At 40.1% G+C, this 17,400-nt stretch overlaps 1 pseudogene; it reads right to left on the reverse strand.

Annotated features, from left to right (window-relative positions):
• Positions 1-5,969: 5,969 nt before the first annotated feature.
• Positions 5,970-7,931, reverse strand: LOC141444438 (uncharacterized; annotated as a pseudogene).
• Positions 7,932-17,400: the final 9,469 nt, after the last annotated feature.

Raw genomic sequence — 17,400 nt, forward strand, 5'->3', positions numbered from 1 at the left:
TCCGAGTGCTTTTTTGACCTTTAAGTAGATCCAGTGATGATTCAAGACGTGACAGCTGGGTCGTGCGTATACTGCTTATTACTCTTAAGGTGAGGGCATTAAGATATGATGACAAAGAACATAATTGAGGTTCATTTCGTGACAGAATTCGTAGCAAGCAGTAATGTTTCGTGAAAGCATTGGCTTTATTTTTCAAGAGCATGATAGTGCAAGTTAAATAAAAACACGCCTCGGGTGAAATAAAAAAAACTAATTGAAATATTGAGAATAGTTCACTAATATGTTGCATAAAATCGAATGTCATACTTTCGTTTCCATAACAATCCTGAGCAGAATCATCATATCACGAATTACTTTTGCATATATTTTTCACCATTTCTCATAATTTTGTAAAGCAGATACATTACATAAGTTATATTTATACGTTCTAATTTACACAGAAAAATATATCTCATAGTACTTTGAAGCGATAAACATACCCCAGTGTTGTTTTAATTGTATTTCTGTATAGAGCTGTTGTGGCCGCAGTTCTAACCTAACCTACTTAAGTAGCTGCTGTGCTGTTCAGGCGCTTCGCCTGCTGCTGTCACATTTACGCCTACTTTGCTGGCCTTAATTAACCTTAACCCATTCTTATGCAGCTGTTCATTCATTCCATGTCATTATGCCATAAATTGAAAATACAAACTGAAATATAAATGCACAGAAAAACCAGAAAAATAAGACCAGCACTGGAATCGAACCAGGTTCTCGGTATTCCGTACCGCGTGCGCTACCACTACACCAACCACCACTACACGAATTTCCCCTATGCACCACATATCTCAGTTTGTTTGTTAAAAGTAAAAATTTGAATTGAAATCAAAAATACAAAAAGATTCCAAAAACCCAATCTTCATTATGTCATGTTAAGTCCACTAGTATTTTGCTATGCCATTATGCCATATATAAATCGGCGATACTAATGTTCTGCTATTTAATATATCTGCAGAAGTAAGTATATTCGGCGATAACAGTTTCTGCTATTTAATATTCTGAGAAATGACTATTATTCGAACTGATACACATACTGGTACTGCATAGTACCTATATGATTATGCAAAAGTATCATTCGGCTAAAGAAATTATGTGATACCGTTTATGCGTTGTTATTTCGGAGAATCGATATTATGCAAGATAAGGGAACCCGTCGACCAGTACATGGCTTGTACATAATAAAGAAGTAACAGAATTTGTCTTATTTTTCTAATTTAATAAGTTTTTATTACGTTGGACTAAAAACAAAATTTTGTTCAAAGCAAACCTCAGTTTAAACCCCAAAATCCCATTAGGATAATCGGGAGAAACGCGGCTAAGCAGAAAATTGGTGAAGATATGAAGTCCATAAAAAGGTATTTTATGTGGAGGTTATGCTATTTAAAAGTATCTTTTAACATCATTTTGAAAATCAAAGTCGCGGACACGGAAGTCGCAGACATTCTGGAGGGTTCGGAGATTTATGTTTTCGCGGTTGCTAATGTCAAATTGTCGGGTCGCCGGCAAAACGATCGTTTGAAGCTACAAGTACGGACAAAGTAATTTCCTTTTCACATTTCATTGACAGAATCCTTTTTCTGTTTATAGATACGTGTAGTTTTACAAGTCACTGCTGATACTTTCAGTAAGTGAATTTCATGGTATTGCTATGAAAATAATTATTGATTAAATATTTTATATTTAGCTTGCAGTGTGTCACACTGCTGGCAAAGCCGTGGGAGGCTTTCCTCCACTCGTCCTTCGTCCCGTCGTGTCGTCGTATTAAATATTTTACAAAAACGAATTTTATCGAATTAAGATAATAAAGAAAAAAGCGTTCTTCTTCTTTTATATTCTTCGAAGTCGCTGCAATCATTGACAGAGTGATTTTGGTCGTCTGATGAGGATCAGTAGCCAACCTTCATAACGACATTTTGGGAAAACTATAGTCAGCAAAATAACCCCGACTTTGTCACTTCAAAGTTCAATCCGATTTTGATGGAACAAGTGTAAGAACCATCGCTATAAAACCTTATTTCAAATAAAAAACCGCATTCAAACCACCCGTTAAGAGCTACGGTGCCACAGACAGACACACATAGCGGTCAAACTTATAACACCCCTCTTTTTGCGTCGGGGGTTAAAAATAGTGTGGCTCCCTCTTGCCTTTCACTTCGCATAGCTAAGAGTCCGGAGATCGTAGCGTAGTTGGCAAAAGGAAGCGCTTCCCACTCACATTAGGCGCCTTGGTGGCCTTTTACGACATCCACGGGAAGAGATGGGTAGGTCCTATTCTAAAACCGGGCCACGTTTCTTCTTCTCTTCCTACGAGTATTTACCTGACTGCCCGAAGGAGGTTTATGTTTTATCAACATATACTAACTAGCTTTGCCCGCGGCTTCGCTCGCGCAGAATTAGTATGAAGTTTAAATTTTTGATCCATTACATGTATGCCAAATTTCATGCAAATCTGATCAGTAGTTTTTGCGTGAAAGAGTAACAAACATGCATCCTATCCATACAAAACTTTCGCGTTAATAATAGGAACAAACGAACTTACCTGTAAGTGACGTTCGATGATTATTAAACTTCAGTGATTTGCCCTCGAGATTACACCATTGACTTGTAGTACTACGCGTATGTGCTGCCATCTTACACGATTTTAGAGTAACATTTCACTTTAAAAAAAAATGAAAATGTTCTCTCAATTGAAGGTACTTCATACACGTTTTAGTACCAGATAGGCCCATCGTTAATGCTGTTTCGTGATGCTGAGGGATCACCAGGATCGACCAGTGGAGGTCCCGGTCTGGGAGGGAGGGGGTGTAATCTCTTCGGGCAAATCACTTCGTTTAATAATCATCGAACGTCACTTACAGGTAAGTTCGTTTGATTTCCTATTAAACTTCAGTGATTTGCCTCTCGAGATTACACCATTGACTTGTAGATGTTTAGAGATTCTCACGAAACAGCACGAACAGGGAAATTACATTAGGAGCTTATAATAACAAGCATAGAAACTATATAGTTAGGGTACAATCATTATTTATTATTGATTGTCATACTAAGTAAGTATATCTAATAATATCAATTAAATTTAATTATCAGAGTGATCTAAGCAGTCCTGTAGCAGAGAGCGAGCAAATTCATCAGATCTATCAGCATCAAGTTCTCTATTATAGAACCGTGCGAAAGACTTAGAGGTACCAGTCCAGCCTGCTGTCCTCTTTATAACGTCAATATTCACGCCGAGCCTGTTGGCCGCGGAAGTCGAAGCATGGCGTGTACTGTGTGCGTTAAACACAGTAGTATCGATCCCACTCTCAGACAGTACTGCTTTGATCCATCTGCTCAAAGTTTGTGACGAAACATTCTTAAAAGGTTTCTTATAAGAGATAAACAAAAAATCACAATCATCTCCACGTTTTACTGCAGACACTTTTAAATAACAATCTAAAGCTCTGGCCGGGCATATTGATGGCCTCTCATTAAAATATGGTAAGGTAAGTACCGGTTGATCCCGGTTTATCGCTGATGTCTTGATTTGATCGGTAATGTTAATTATGAATTTCTCATCAGCTATTCGTCTTATATTAGACAATCTAATAAGGGAGAGGGTTTGCACGCGGTGTGCGGTGATAAGAGCCAATAAGGTTACTAGTTTCTTAGACAAAACCTCAAAAGAAAGAGTCTCGTTTGGATAGTGATTGCTAAGAAAATCCAACACTATTGAAGGATTCCATGTATAATTGTAACGGGGAGTGGGAGGTCTTAATTTATATAGACCCTTCATAAATCGTTTTATCTGTGAGTGATTCATAATATCGGCTCCGAGTATTAGTGATAGCGCTGCTTTAGCACAATTAATGCTACCATATTTCTGGCCTTGTTGATATAATGTGAATAAAAATGAAATTATATTTGGCACAGAATTACAAAAAATATTTAGATTCTTTTCTCTACAATAAGAGTGCCAAAGATTCAGGCTAGTATTATACTGCTTTAAAGTATTATTTGTCAAAGAAGCTAGCATCACATCCACAGCGTGAAGAGGAGTGCCCTGCCTTAAGAACGCCTCCCTGACAACACTCCGGCAACCAGGGTAAGACTCCGATGTAAATTGTGTCGAACACTGTAAGGAGAAGATAATAAACCCTTGTTAGGCGGGAATTCAATAGTACGAGAAATCAATAATTTTTGGAAAAGGGGGTACCAGGGTTGAGTGGGCCATAAAGGGACCACAACAATTCCTGTTGCTTTATCTGTTTGTATTTTTTGGAATACTTTTAAAATAAGGCAAAATGGGGGGAATGCGTAAAAATAGTATGGAAGCCATGATATTGTAAATGCATCCACCTTGTACGCTTGAGGGTCACGATGCCAAGAGACAAATTTAGTACATTTGTTATTCAAGCGGCTCGCAAATAAGTCTATCTGCGGTCGGGTAAATTCTTGACAAATTCGATCGAATGCGTAATCCGCGAGTTCCCACTCGACATCGGCATGTATGCGGCGAGATTCCGCATCAGCCAAGAAATTATCGGCTGAGCTTACATATGAAGCAAAGATAAATATGCTTCTCTCCTCGCACCACTGCCATATGTGTCGACTCAAACTATTCAAGTGGGGAAACTGAACACCACCCATTCTATTTATATATGCAATTGCCGTGGTGTTATCAATTCTTAGTAAAATCTCGCAATTCCGTAGATTTTTCGCGAACATCTTTAAACCGAAGAAAGCAGCTGTCAATTCAAGATAATTAATATGTTTGGCTTGCTCTTGGCTAGACCACTGACCGCTTGCTGTTTTACCGACACAATAAACGCCCCAGCCCGATCGCGAAGCATCCGAGTATATTTCAAGCTGAAAGTTACCTGGCCGTATAGGGTTACCTGATACTTCTATATTATGAATCCACCAGTCAAAATCTGAATTTAATGAATTAGGTATTTGTATGTATTGATTGTAATCATCTTTTTGTTCTAAACAAAGAAATTTAAATCTTTCAAAGTTTTTTGTATATAACCAACTGTAAGGTATAGCCGGGCAAACTGAGATTAACAAGCCAATCAAGTGAGCAAATTTTCGAAGCTTGCACCGTTTTATGGATGAAAAATGTAGAAGTTCCTTTTGAATTTTTTGTCTTTTATTTTGCGGAATACTGAGAAGAAGATCGGAGGAATTAAAGACGAACCCTAGGTACTCAGCTGATCGACTCGGAGTAGATAGCGATTTTTCATAATTTATCGTAAATCCGAGAGAAATTAGTAAGTCATGAGTCACATTGAAATTATGTCTACATTGTGAGTATGAGTCTGCGAGTAATAACAGGTCGTCTAAATAGACTACTGATAATAAGCCTTGACTGCGTAAGGATTGCATGACAGGGCGCATCAACTTCGTAAATACATAAGGAGAAAGATTTAGCCCGAAAGGCAATACCTGGAATTCATAGAGTTTTCCTAGCCACAAGAAACGTAAAAGTTTCCTATAATCCTTATGTATACTTATAGAAAAGTATGCATCCTTTAGATCCATAGAACACATGTAAGTGTTTTTTGATATGAGTCTCATTGCAGTCCTGTAATCCTCTAGCTTGAAATGCGAAGTAGGTATAAACTTATTCAGTGCTTTGAGATTTAAAATAAATCTATTTTTACCATTACTCTTTTTTACAAGAAATATACTTGACAGAAATTGGCCTTCGCAGGGCTCACACTTCCTTATAGCACCAAGTTCAAGAAGGGAATGTATTTCCTTAGACATTTCTCGTTGATGTGACTCTGACTCTGGGTTATTCATTGGAATAATATGCTGCGTGAGGTCACCCGAAGTAGGGATCCGTAAACCGGACACCCATGACAGTATAACTGGATCGTTGGTAATTCTAAGCCAATTATTATAAAAAAGAGGTAATCTACCGGCCTGTGGGGTGACGTCATCAACGGCAGCTAGCGACGGGAGGTCCGCGGATGACGCGGGGCTCGGCGGTCGCTCGGTCGTCGCGCCCTCGGCGGCGGCTGCCTGCGCCCACCAGCCGTCGAGCTCGGCCTCGCGGGGGGTGGCGTCGAGGCGGTGCCGGCGGGGGCGGCGGCGGTGGGGCCCTCCAGTTTAAAGTACGTGATGTTGTAGGCTCCGTTTGCCTATTCTTAGGCGGTGGCTTTGCTTTTTCAGAGACTGGTTTAGCAAGTTCGGCTCCTGTTCTCGAAATTGCTTTCATGGATTTGAGATTCTCTTGCAAGGTGCTACCAAAAAGCAAATCATCTCGTTTCAGGTCTTTAATATTGTCCTTTACTTCCTTACTAAGGCAGGCTAAAAGGAAATTTCGTCTTACTTGAGTCTCAGAAAAATGAATGTGACACAGGAGCCTTCCTGCATCGCTGAGTGATTTCAGGACATTGTTTTTTGTGTCAGCCGACTCGGCGTTGGATGATAAAAATGCAGACATTGTAGATGCAACACTCGTGATTGCGGTGGTAAGTAACTTTTGTTTGTCAACAAGTATTTTATCTCTTTTTATGACGTTCTCATTAACAGCTGCCTTGATTTCGGGGTTAATGATCGGAGCTTGAGCAATCTTGAAATTCTCGGGTACATTGTAATCTTTCACAATAGCTTTTTTAGTCTCATCCTGTAGCCCATTCACTAAGATATCTGACCATCTGTTGGAAATATCCTTTTGGATAGTTGGACCAAAAATCTCCTTAGCAATAGGTTCATCACCTAGAATACATAGTACACTGGGATCTAATTCAGTTGCAGGCGAAATGTCCTCTTGTGTAACGGGAGCAGGCGCAGGCGTATTCGCAGGCGCAGGCGTAGGCACAGGCGCAGGCGCAGTCACAGGCGCAGGCGCAGGAACCTGTACCACCACCGAAGCTATGGCTGGTCTGGGTGGTGAGACGGGGGGCTGTCCAGACTTATCTGACTGTGCAGGTGGTATATTGCACAGGTTAACAAAATCATCATCGTTGTCAACAGGGGGCGCCTCTGTAACCGAAAAGCAAGGGCCTTTGTGCAAAAGAAAACAAACTAATAAAATCACGATGCAAGCCTCACGGGCTGCACTCAAGATAAAATGCACCAACACGGGATGACCTAGCCTCCCGGACTAGGTTCCAAACAATCAACCGTGTTTTTATTAAAATTAAAATAATATTACATGTGCACCGATTAACATCATCGTAGGCTCTCGAACTATGTTCTAGACAATAAATTGTGTGCAAAATCATTAAAAGATGCATACAGTGATCAAACTCTCGGAATGACCTAATGTACTTATTTAAATATGCGGTCGTCCGTCATATCATAAGTCATAACATAATAAACCTTGCATTGCATTATGTACTTGAGACATGTAAATAGACGTAGCCTCCCGGGCTATGTTCTAGATTACTATTTTATAAAACAATGATCAATCTCCCGGAATGATCTAATGTATTATATAATATTATGTGGTAAGTAAGACTATACTCATGTAAGTAAATTGACGTAGCCTCCCGGACTACGTTCTTACTACTTGCGTGCAATACCATCTTATACAATGATCAATCTCTCGGACTGAACTAATGTAATAACGTTGGTCGGTATTAGACTTACAGACTATACTCAATGCACTTGTATTTGTACTTAGGTAATTAAAAACTGACCGTACCTTTACTTGTTGAAGCATGTTGATCGCGATCTTCATCATAGTAATAATCCATGTGGTAATAGTCACTTTCACTCTCGTCACTATAATAATGTTCCGATGGTGTTCTTGAACGATGATAACGGCGATAATGCCGTCGCCGGTCGCTTCGGTCGTCATGATCGTGACGTTCATGGCGGATCTTAGCGCGTTTTTTCCTTAGTCGCCTTATCTCGTCCTCTATGTCGTCTTCCTCCGCTGAATAGTATTTACGCTTTCCCATTATCAATTATAACACTCACTAAAGCTGAAAATACTGAAAAATAACACTTTTAAACGTTAAAAACCAATAAATGAGGTTCACAGACGTGTAGATGGCCGCGACACAAAACGTGTATGAAGTACCTTCAATTGGGAGAACATTTTCATTTTTTTTTTTTTAAAGTGAAATGTTACTCTAAAATCGTGTAAGATGGCAGCACATACGCGTAGTACTACAAGTCAATGGTGTAATCTCGAGAGGCAAATCACTGAAGTTTAATATTCAGAAGATTCAAAAAAAAAACAGTTCACGCAACAATTTTTAAGAGGGTATCCAAGCGTTTTATAAACCATCGTGTTATTCACACAAATATCTGCCCGGCCGGGATTCGAACCCAGGACCGTCAAACTCGTATCAGGTTCTCTAACTACTTAGCCATCCGGTCGTCAACTTAACCCTGGCTAGCAGTTAACTCGGAGTCGATAGTAGCGTAGGAGCATGGCAAAGAAATCGTAGTTAATTAAATACATTTTAGTTCCCGTATAAATGATTCAAATAAAGTAAACATCAGGAAACGAAACGATGGAAACGTTTAATTTATATGTTAATCCAAAATATTTTCCATCTGTCCATCCTACTCTATACTGATACGAGTACTCTACTTATATACTCTGAAAGAGAGGGCTTGGGCCGTCGTTCCCACGCGGGCCCACTGCGGATTGGGAACTTCACACACGCAATTGAATTGCTTCCCAGGTCTCCTCACGATGTTTTCCTTTACCGTAAAAAACTCAGAGGTGCGAGCCGGGCTTTGAACCCACGTTCCTCTGCTTCAAAGGCCATAGGTCAAACCATTAGGCCACCACGGCAACAAATCAATATTAATTCGGCAAAATGTAAATGTGACGTTCGAATATTTTAGCGAGATATTTTCCCGCGACACGTGTCGTTCGACCCCTAAATACTCTTGTCGCCGACTGAGAAATGGTCGCGGATCGTCGGCCGTTCGAGGGCCACCAGGGCAGGATGAATGGGTCAGCAGGGGCGGGTTGGCAAACACTTAGCAAACGTTAGGGTTGGGCCGCGACCGCCTCATTGTTATTCGCTCCTGGTACTTCTAGGATTCAGTGCGAGGTTTTATTTTACGAATGCCCTCTGCTTCGTTCTAGGGTTATACAATCCGCTGGTTTCCATTTTAAACAATCATAATATACAGGGTGTCCACATGGAGGGAAAGTACATCACAAGTATTTAACACAAATACATTTATATAACACAGCAGATTCGTTATTTGAACAGACACGAAAGACAGATACTTATGAGTTATGACACCCCTCTTTTTCATCTGGGTTTAAAAACAACCAACAACGATATTTTGGTTTTAGCCATGACTTGCGCAGATTTGCGTATAAAAAAGATCGAAATGATTATCGTTGACGTTCTTTACGCATGGAGCATGCCTCAAAGTGCTAACGTCGCATCGCAACTCCGCACTTTGATTTCAAATTTATTCAACTTTATTATGATTATTATTTTAAGCGGCGGCGAAGGTTTTCGAGTTCTATACTTTGGCTCGTAAAGAACAATTCGGGTTGGCTTGTGTTTGTTTAAGAACCGTTCAGGCGGGATGATTGGTCTCTGGCCATGGCGACGACTCGGGAGCTGGCGTCAAAAAACTTTAATAAAATTGTTATTATCAATTAGGCTTTCTTGTAAGGGGAAATATCGCTAGATGGCGTATCGACAAGTTTGACATTGCAGTCTTGCTTGCGAAAAAATTGTCTCGTTTAGTTATTCAACCAATCTCAATGAACTGATATTTTAAACTAACATTAAGGCAGTAGCACCAATTTCCAAAAAGTAGATTTACTCGTATTATAAAATCTGATACTATTTTTGGATATGGGATAATTCGTTGCCAAGTGTAAGCCTAGTTTAGACTTGCAAGAAAGATCGTGGAAGTTGCAATACATTGCGAGGCTGTAAATCTTCCGAGATTGAAGTGGTCCATAGAGCGCCGCAATGTAATGCATTATAAGTTTTAGTTTTTAAAACAGTGGCCACATTTCACCAGCGTTTACGTTGCATACGTCAAATGGCCGAAGGCTCTCCGTCATCAAACCATGTAACGGCGGACCTTTTCCAATTTTATTTTCTCGCATACACTTGTCACTTAAAGGTCGCCGCAATTGTGCGCGGCCGTCCAACACACGGGCATAGTAAAATAGGACAAGTATGTAAACTCCGACTCTTTAGGAGACTTATCTACCTACTCCGACGCGGACGCTTAGGATTGTCGATGTCTATTTTAGATTAATTACCTACCGGCAAATAATTTTAGTACGAAAGTTAACTTAAAATTGTCTTATGTCTGTGTCTATAGAAACAAGATACTATGCCGCTATATTATTATTTTATACTAAAGTGCAAAATATTATTTTTAAATTCGCCGGAGTGACGATGGAACTGTGTACATACGAGTAGGTATATTGTTTATAGGTAGGTACGTATCTATTATTTTTTTATGTGTCTTTGCACGAACTTATTACACTACACTTCTATACTACTAATTTACAACTATACGTAATACAAATAAATACGTAAACTAAGTACGAGTACGCAAACGCGAAAGGTGATCATCTCGCGAAGCGAGCGCAAGACGAGCGAGCTAAAATCAAAACGTACGGCACCGACGGCAGCGCAGCCTTGACTACAGAAAACTTAATCTTCCTTAAACTATCAGTGTGTGCGTGCGGCGGGTGCGTGTGTACCGGCGCGCACACATATAAGCCGCGCGATGTACTTTTTAGTAAACTTACTTCTCCTATTTTACTATGACACGGGGACTTGTTTGCAAACGAAAAGGTCAAGAAATTCTTTTGTACTGTAATGGGTTCGTGTCGGCAAGGGTCGCAGTTCGACTGCCGGCAAAACATGCGTTCAAAGCTGTTTGAGAGCGTTCTAGCATTTCCTTGTATTTGCATTTTTTAAGCCTATTATAGGGTCGCGCTACCGGGTAAAAGGTTTCCTTCTTGAATCCCTCAACTTACAGTCTAGCACAGTGTTTGCTCAGTCCTCTGCTGCCGTCATCATCAGCCGGACGGAAGACGGAACAAACGCCTCCCCCGTAGAACGCCACAAGCCACAATGAACGACAACTCGCCACTTGTATCCACCGGTAGCCCCAACTCTCACGATGTCTTCAGTCCATCCAGCGGGAGGCCTGCCAACGCTTGGTCTTCCGATTCGTGGTCGCGACTCGAGGACTTTTCTCCTCCAGCGGTTATCTGTTTTTCGAGCGATGCGGCCCGCCCATTGCCACTTCAACTCGCATTTTTTTCGAGCTATGTCGACATTCGACAACAACTTTAGTTCTTCGGCGAATTTCGATTTTCCGGATTCGTCACGCAAATAGCTCTCTAAACGCAACCTAATGTAGAGTATAGTCGAATAAACTACTTTTAAATATTCAGTTATTTAATTGACACCTTGTAGAGCATTTACCACCGCTTTCGTTCACTCGCAGCACTTAATTCTATTGTATTTGGCTGTTGCCATTCAAAAATGTACTCTGTGACTCCAACCAACACCGCTGGCGGTGAGGCGCCTGGTAAGTTTATATAGCAGCTTTCAAACGCGACTCTCGAGTCTATTAAGTAGTAACATTACGTGGTCTGAGCTACAACTCAATAAAGCCAAACCGCCGCTTCAGGCCAATCGCACCGAATGTTGAATACGCTTATCAATCCCTGTTCTCCCCGGTCGTCGAGTTTCATCAGACGCCATTACCGCCGGGGGCTTATTGTTCAACTTAGCCGAACAAAGCCCCTACTTTTACCCTGTTACCCTGGTACCCTGTTCTGAAATTCAAAGTAGATTCGATATTTTGGGACACTTCGCTACATGTAAAACTTTGTTTCACTTAATAACGCTACTTATTTGGGCTTATGGAACAACTATTCGGCGCTTCGGAGTTGCGAAGTTGTCATTTGAAGATATTACGAGTTTTCTTAGCCTCATTTTCGGGAAACTTTTGGCCGCTTAATAGTTGCCGTTTGTGACAGAAGCATTTCCAAAATACAAAAATAGGTTAAATTTTTAGTTATGGATAATAAGGCCTCAGATTAAAGGAGAGCCCTTTACTTATTTACCCTTTTCCTTTTGCATATTCAACGGCAATCGCAAGTATTGGATAAACTCAAGTCGTGCGTCTCTGTTTAGGTACACTTTTGCACAGCTTTGCCGTGTGCTCACACATTAAGTTTGACTACACCCATTTAGACTTATGGCCTCGCTTTATGTGTGGGCAAGAATAAATGAATAAATGGCCACTAGCCGCGGCCTCGCCTGGGATTTGTTACATGCCTGCTATTTTTCAAACCTCCATAATGGCGCCAATTAATAGCCATTAGCTCAGGGCTCTCGATACGGGCGTAATGGAAATAGAATCGTCATCATTATCGTCATCAAATCCGCTGTTACGAGTATTTCTGTCTACTTAGGCCTCATCCATAGAGAGACATTCAGTTACTTCAGTTCGAAGCGAGCGATCTGCATCCACCGTGAACCTGCATCATCCGCTGCTTTATCTCGTTGATGGACGTCCGACGCTGCACTTGCTGATCCGATGACAATTTAGTAGGTCTTATTATCTTTTATACACAGCTAAAAGCACAGCGAAGGCACTTCCAATTTCTTTCCTTGCTCATTTTATAACTAACAAAGCACTTAGTATCATATTACAATTCCAAAACCATTGAAGTAGCTTTAGCGCAACCTCGCCCCGTTTCCTAGTTAACTTTTCTTCAACGGGGCTCTCGGGAATCCAACCCCCCACTGTTTATGATCTCCGCGCTCCCATATTCAGTTGCGCCGTGACCGTGACAAACGGAATGTGGCCAAGTGTGAGTCGGACTCGCTAACCGAGGATTCTTTACAAGTTTGTAAGAGTCAAAAATAAACGGTCGTGAATATACAGTTTTAGCACAGAAGTTGTTGGGTCATTTTCTATTGGTTATTAGCACCGACGGACAGCCAAAAATTTTAGGTTTTCTGAGTTTCCTATAATTGGTTGCCCCACACTACAAGAACAACCTTCATACCAACATTTTAAGTTACAACTAGTGCTCTACAGCTTTTGATTCTCTGGCACTTTGTATGGAAACACCTTGTTTTATGATATTATGACTGTAGGTACTTTTTGTTGCGTTTACTTAGAAGTTTGATTTTTTCACAGCGTCAAGGGATTGCAGACTTGGGCATTTGATATTAATTTCAGTTTGATACTTCCACGCATTTCTGAATGTTATTATTGAGATAAGAGGGTAGTTATTATTATAAAAGACAAGCCGGTTGCACCCGGCTTTTAGTCAGTCTAAATATAGCTCGTTTAGCAGATACGGTCCCGCGTCTCATTTCTGAACGGTCCTATACTCCAAAATAACACTGAATAAAAGCGTCTTGACAGACCGCGGGACAAAAAAGTGATCCTATAGGGTGCCGTTTTTTCACTTGAAATAGAGAACCCTAAAAAGCGTGGAAGCGTGATTGTTACTAAATATCGCGAGTGTAAACTTATCGCGGCTGTATTCAGTTTGGCTGTACTGAGTTTGTTACATAGACCTGTCCACTGACAGCCCTTCATGAATAATGTACCAGGCGCACCCGTCAGCTGTCGCCGTCCCGCACAGTGATTAGAGCTGCATAGGTGTCGAGGAGGTTTTCCGCCGCGATGGCTCTATTTCAAATTATGCTTCTGGTGACTTCTGCTGTGTTAGTAAAAATGTTTTTTAAGGAGTCCTTTTTTTAGTTGGTGAATCCATTTTAACTTACGCACCATACTGGACAATCTTAGTTTAAAATCAGGTGGTGTGCCATATGGTACATTCTATACTGGACTTTTAACGTCTGTAGATAAAACAATGAGATATTTTTATAGTTCGGTATAAAATTCGGTATGTTTTTCTATTTTACCCTCAAGGACTGCTTTGTAGATAATAAGTATTCTTAATTTCACGTGGATCCGAGCCCTGGAAGTAGGTCAAAATTCAGTTGCAAATTTCCAGGGTATGCATACATTACATGTAAATTAAATAAAAGCTTTTAAAATAATTGCTTTGCAAGAGTCTCTAGCTATTAAAATATAACTTTTAGAATAACGAAGCTTACGAAATAAAATAAAAACAACAAAACACACTTTAAGATAGAGCCATAACCTCTAACTACGCAAGCTAGAATGCTTTTATGTCGCAAAGCTATTTACCCGTCGCGTTTGACTGCTGCTGCGGTAGGTACAATCGGCGTCCGTTTAACCAGGAATCCCGAAAAGTTAATCTGATAGATAAGACGATACTAAGGGGCTGTTTCACCATCCATTGATTAGTGTTAACTGACGCTTAAATGTGATGCCGAAACAAATAGAGACGGCATCACATTTAACCGTCGTTAACTGACTTATCAATGGATGGTGAAACAGCTCCTAAATATGTCAGTTTCTTAATGTACTCCTGAGTGGAATGCCTTGACCTGTTTGAAACAGAGAACTGTTTGCCAGAAAGTTTGACAATCTAAGCAGAAGAGACGTAGAAGAACTAGGATCAACGACATAGCCAAGTGAATTAGCTCGTTGAAGTGACAATGAGCATGCTATATAATTATAACGGAGAACAGAGGGCCTTTGGAGCTGAAAAGTTTTTGAATGTAGACCACGGATTGGCAAGCTCAGCGTAGGACGTTAACCATTGAGATGGACGACTAACCTGCTTAAAGCCGTGGATGGATTCACGATGAATGCAGGCCGTTTTCAACCGAAGCAACTAGAGTTTTATGAGGGAACTGTCCAGCAGTGGACGTTCTATAGCTAATATGATGATGATGAAATAGATATGTAAAATGTTCCCGAAAAACCAAACCTAAGTGTGGAAACGAGCGGCATAGCTCGTGAAAGGTATTTATCAATAATTTCGGCTCTAGTTTAAAGATTTTTGTCGCTCAGATAAGTCATGTCTGTCGCGGGTGACTGTACGTGTCCTAATAATCATAAGGCTGGCCCGCGCGTGCTAATTACCGCGCCCAGCGGCACTCCCTAATGAAGACCCGCCTCCGCCAGACTGGCCAAGGGGGAATGACCGCAACTTTGAGCCTCATGCTCAGTTTATGGTAAACTTTATCGTATCGTATCTAGGTACGAGAAGTGAAATTTGACGGTGCCCTGCCTTTTCGCAGAAATATTTCGCAAATGTTTCATTTGCCAAACTGTTTTATTTCTCAACTCTCAATTTCCTAAGTAAACATTTTTCTGTGTTTTTTCTTATGGTTTTATAGAGCACAAGTATACATAGGTTAGGATTTATGAAAGTTAGGAAAAAATATTTCACAGAAAATGTAGAGTTGACAAATTAAATATTTGGAATAATATTTCGCCGAAAAGACAGAAAACCGAAATTTGACAGATGTAGTTTTATCATTTTGCCCTATCTCTTCGCAAGCTTAAAAAGCTGCCATAATTGATTGAAGACTTGATTTCCTTTCCTTGTTTTCCTTTTGTGAGCTGCTTTCTGAACTGGGGGCCTACCATGATCTTTTCATAAACGATCCAAACGCAGAGCAGTTCAATTTAGGCACCTAAACTGAATCGTCGAAATTGGTACCACGACGTTTATTTCTCAGAGCTGAGTCTCAATGGTTTACAAGTGAATGAAAGGCCGATATTGTCTCTGGTCCGAGACTGAATCGCTAAGTCGCGAAAGGGATGCCGCTATATGCAAACCAAATATTGTATACTAAAACCTCTTTATTTTGGAAAACCATAACTCTATGTCATTCCGTGTTCTTAGCAACTGTTGTGTTGATTACAAATAAAATGTTTACGCTGTCACTAATCCACGAGTCTCTTTTCTCACTGAAAAAATAGTTTTATCAATGAGGAGTTAAGAAGCACAATGTCGTGAGTACCTATAAAAGTTATAAAACTTGAATAAAAGTTTAAAAGTTTTTGAAATTTAAAAATATTCCAAATAAAACACTTAAAATTTCAAAAGAATTGACAGAATGAGTAACTTATACTGAATCGCTAAATTTGACACTGAAGCGATTCAATTCCCACTCAAGTTAAGCGTCATGGTACGAAAACTGCTTGAAGTGAGTGAATGAAAATGTCTGTATCGCTGTCGCTGAACCGTGCTTGAAGTGAATCGCCAAAGTAACGTCGTGGTACGAAATAGCGATGCAGTTCAGTTTGAGCCTAAACTGAATCGTATTAGAGAGCGTGGTAGGCCCCTGACCAGCGATGATCGCTATCTCGAAAATAAACTGATTTATAAGCTGGTCTTATTTTTTTCTGTTTTTTTTTATGCATCGATAAAAAAATGAAAATGAAAATATTTATTAAGTTAAAAGTACATGGTTACGTACAGGGTTGGAATCTCCTAGTAAGTATAAAATACCTGTGTCAGGAGATCCCACTCTTCATTAAAAAAATCTTATCAATAGTTTACAAACTAACTATACTATGTTGTGAATATAAATATGTTTTTATGAGTTAGAACAATAACCAAAGTAGGGAAAGCAGCTAGTGTGTGTGTGTGTGTGTGTGTGTGTGTGTGTGTGTGTGTGTGTGTGTGTGTGTGTGTGTGTGTGTGGTGTGTTGTGTGTGTGTGTTTGTGTATGTGTGTGTGTGTGGTGTGTGTGTGTGTGCGAATAAGTAAGTACTTAAATTATGTGATATGATGATCTATATTTCAGTTTGTAATTTCGATATGGGTTTTTACGGAATGCCGTAAAAGTAACAAAAAAAAGCCAAGAAATAAAAAAATACAAAGATTCCATAAGAAACTAATCTTGATCGCTATCTGCATTGATTGCTAACTGGGAACGATGCCGAGGACGTAGCTCAACTGGTTCAGTAACAGCCTATTCATTCTCACCTTGAATAGCCCTTATTGTACGTATCGGAAGAACAGCAGCGAAAGTTGAGTTTAATTCAAAACCCCTGTAGCTTTTAGTATTAACTTTAATTTTGATTCATGCAGCGTAGTATAAATTTATATTTGGGAGTTTCTACCGTGGAAAAGTATCAGGGTGTCATTTCGAGAAGGGGCAGGCAGGTTTAATTGTTGCTTAACCGCGAAGCTTGCGACCTCTTCAACTTTTAGAGTTACGCTTCTCCCATTTACAGGCTTACTCACATATCTAAACAATTAATTTGAACTAGTGTGCCATATGTGGCACACGACGCGTGTGGCTGCTCAAACTGATGTCTAAATATGCCATAATGGTACGCATCATCATCACACTCATCACATTATGATTATTTTGAATTAACAAGGTTACATAACTACACGATTAGATTAGTTTGAACAGTGTCCCATATGTGGCACACGACGAGTATGGCTTGCTTGACGTATATTTACATGTACCTCATGTGATACACGTTACTGATAAATTCGCTTATGCTGTAGATACGGGTTTTGCTATATTCTTTGAATCTATA

The sequence above is a fragment of the Choristoneura fumiferana genome, chromosome 30 (genome assembly GCF_025370935.1).
Source record: "Choristoneura fumiferana chromosome 30, NRCan_CFum_1, whole genome shotgun sequence".
Lineage (NCBI taxonomy): Eukaryota > Metazoa > Arthropoda > Insecta > Lepidoptera > Tortricidae > Choristoneura > Choristoneura fumiferana.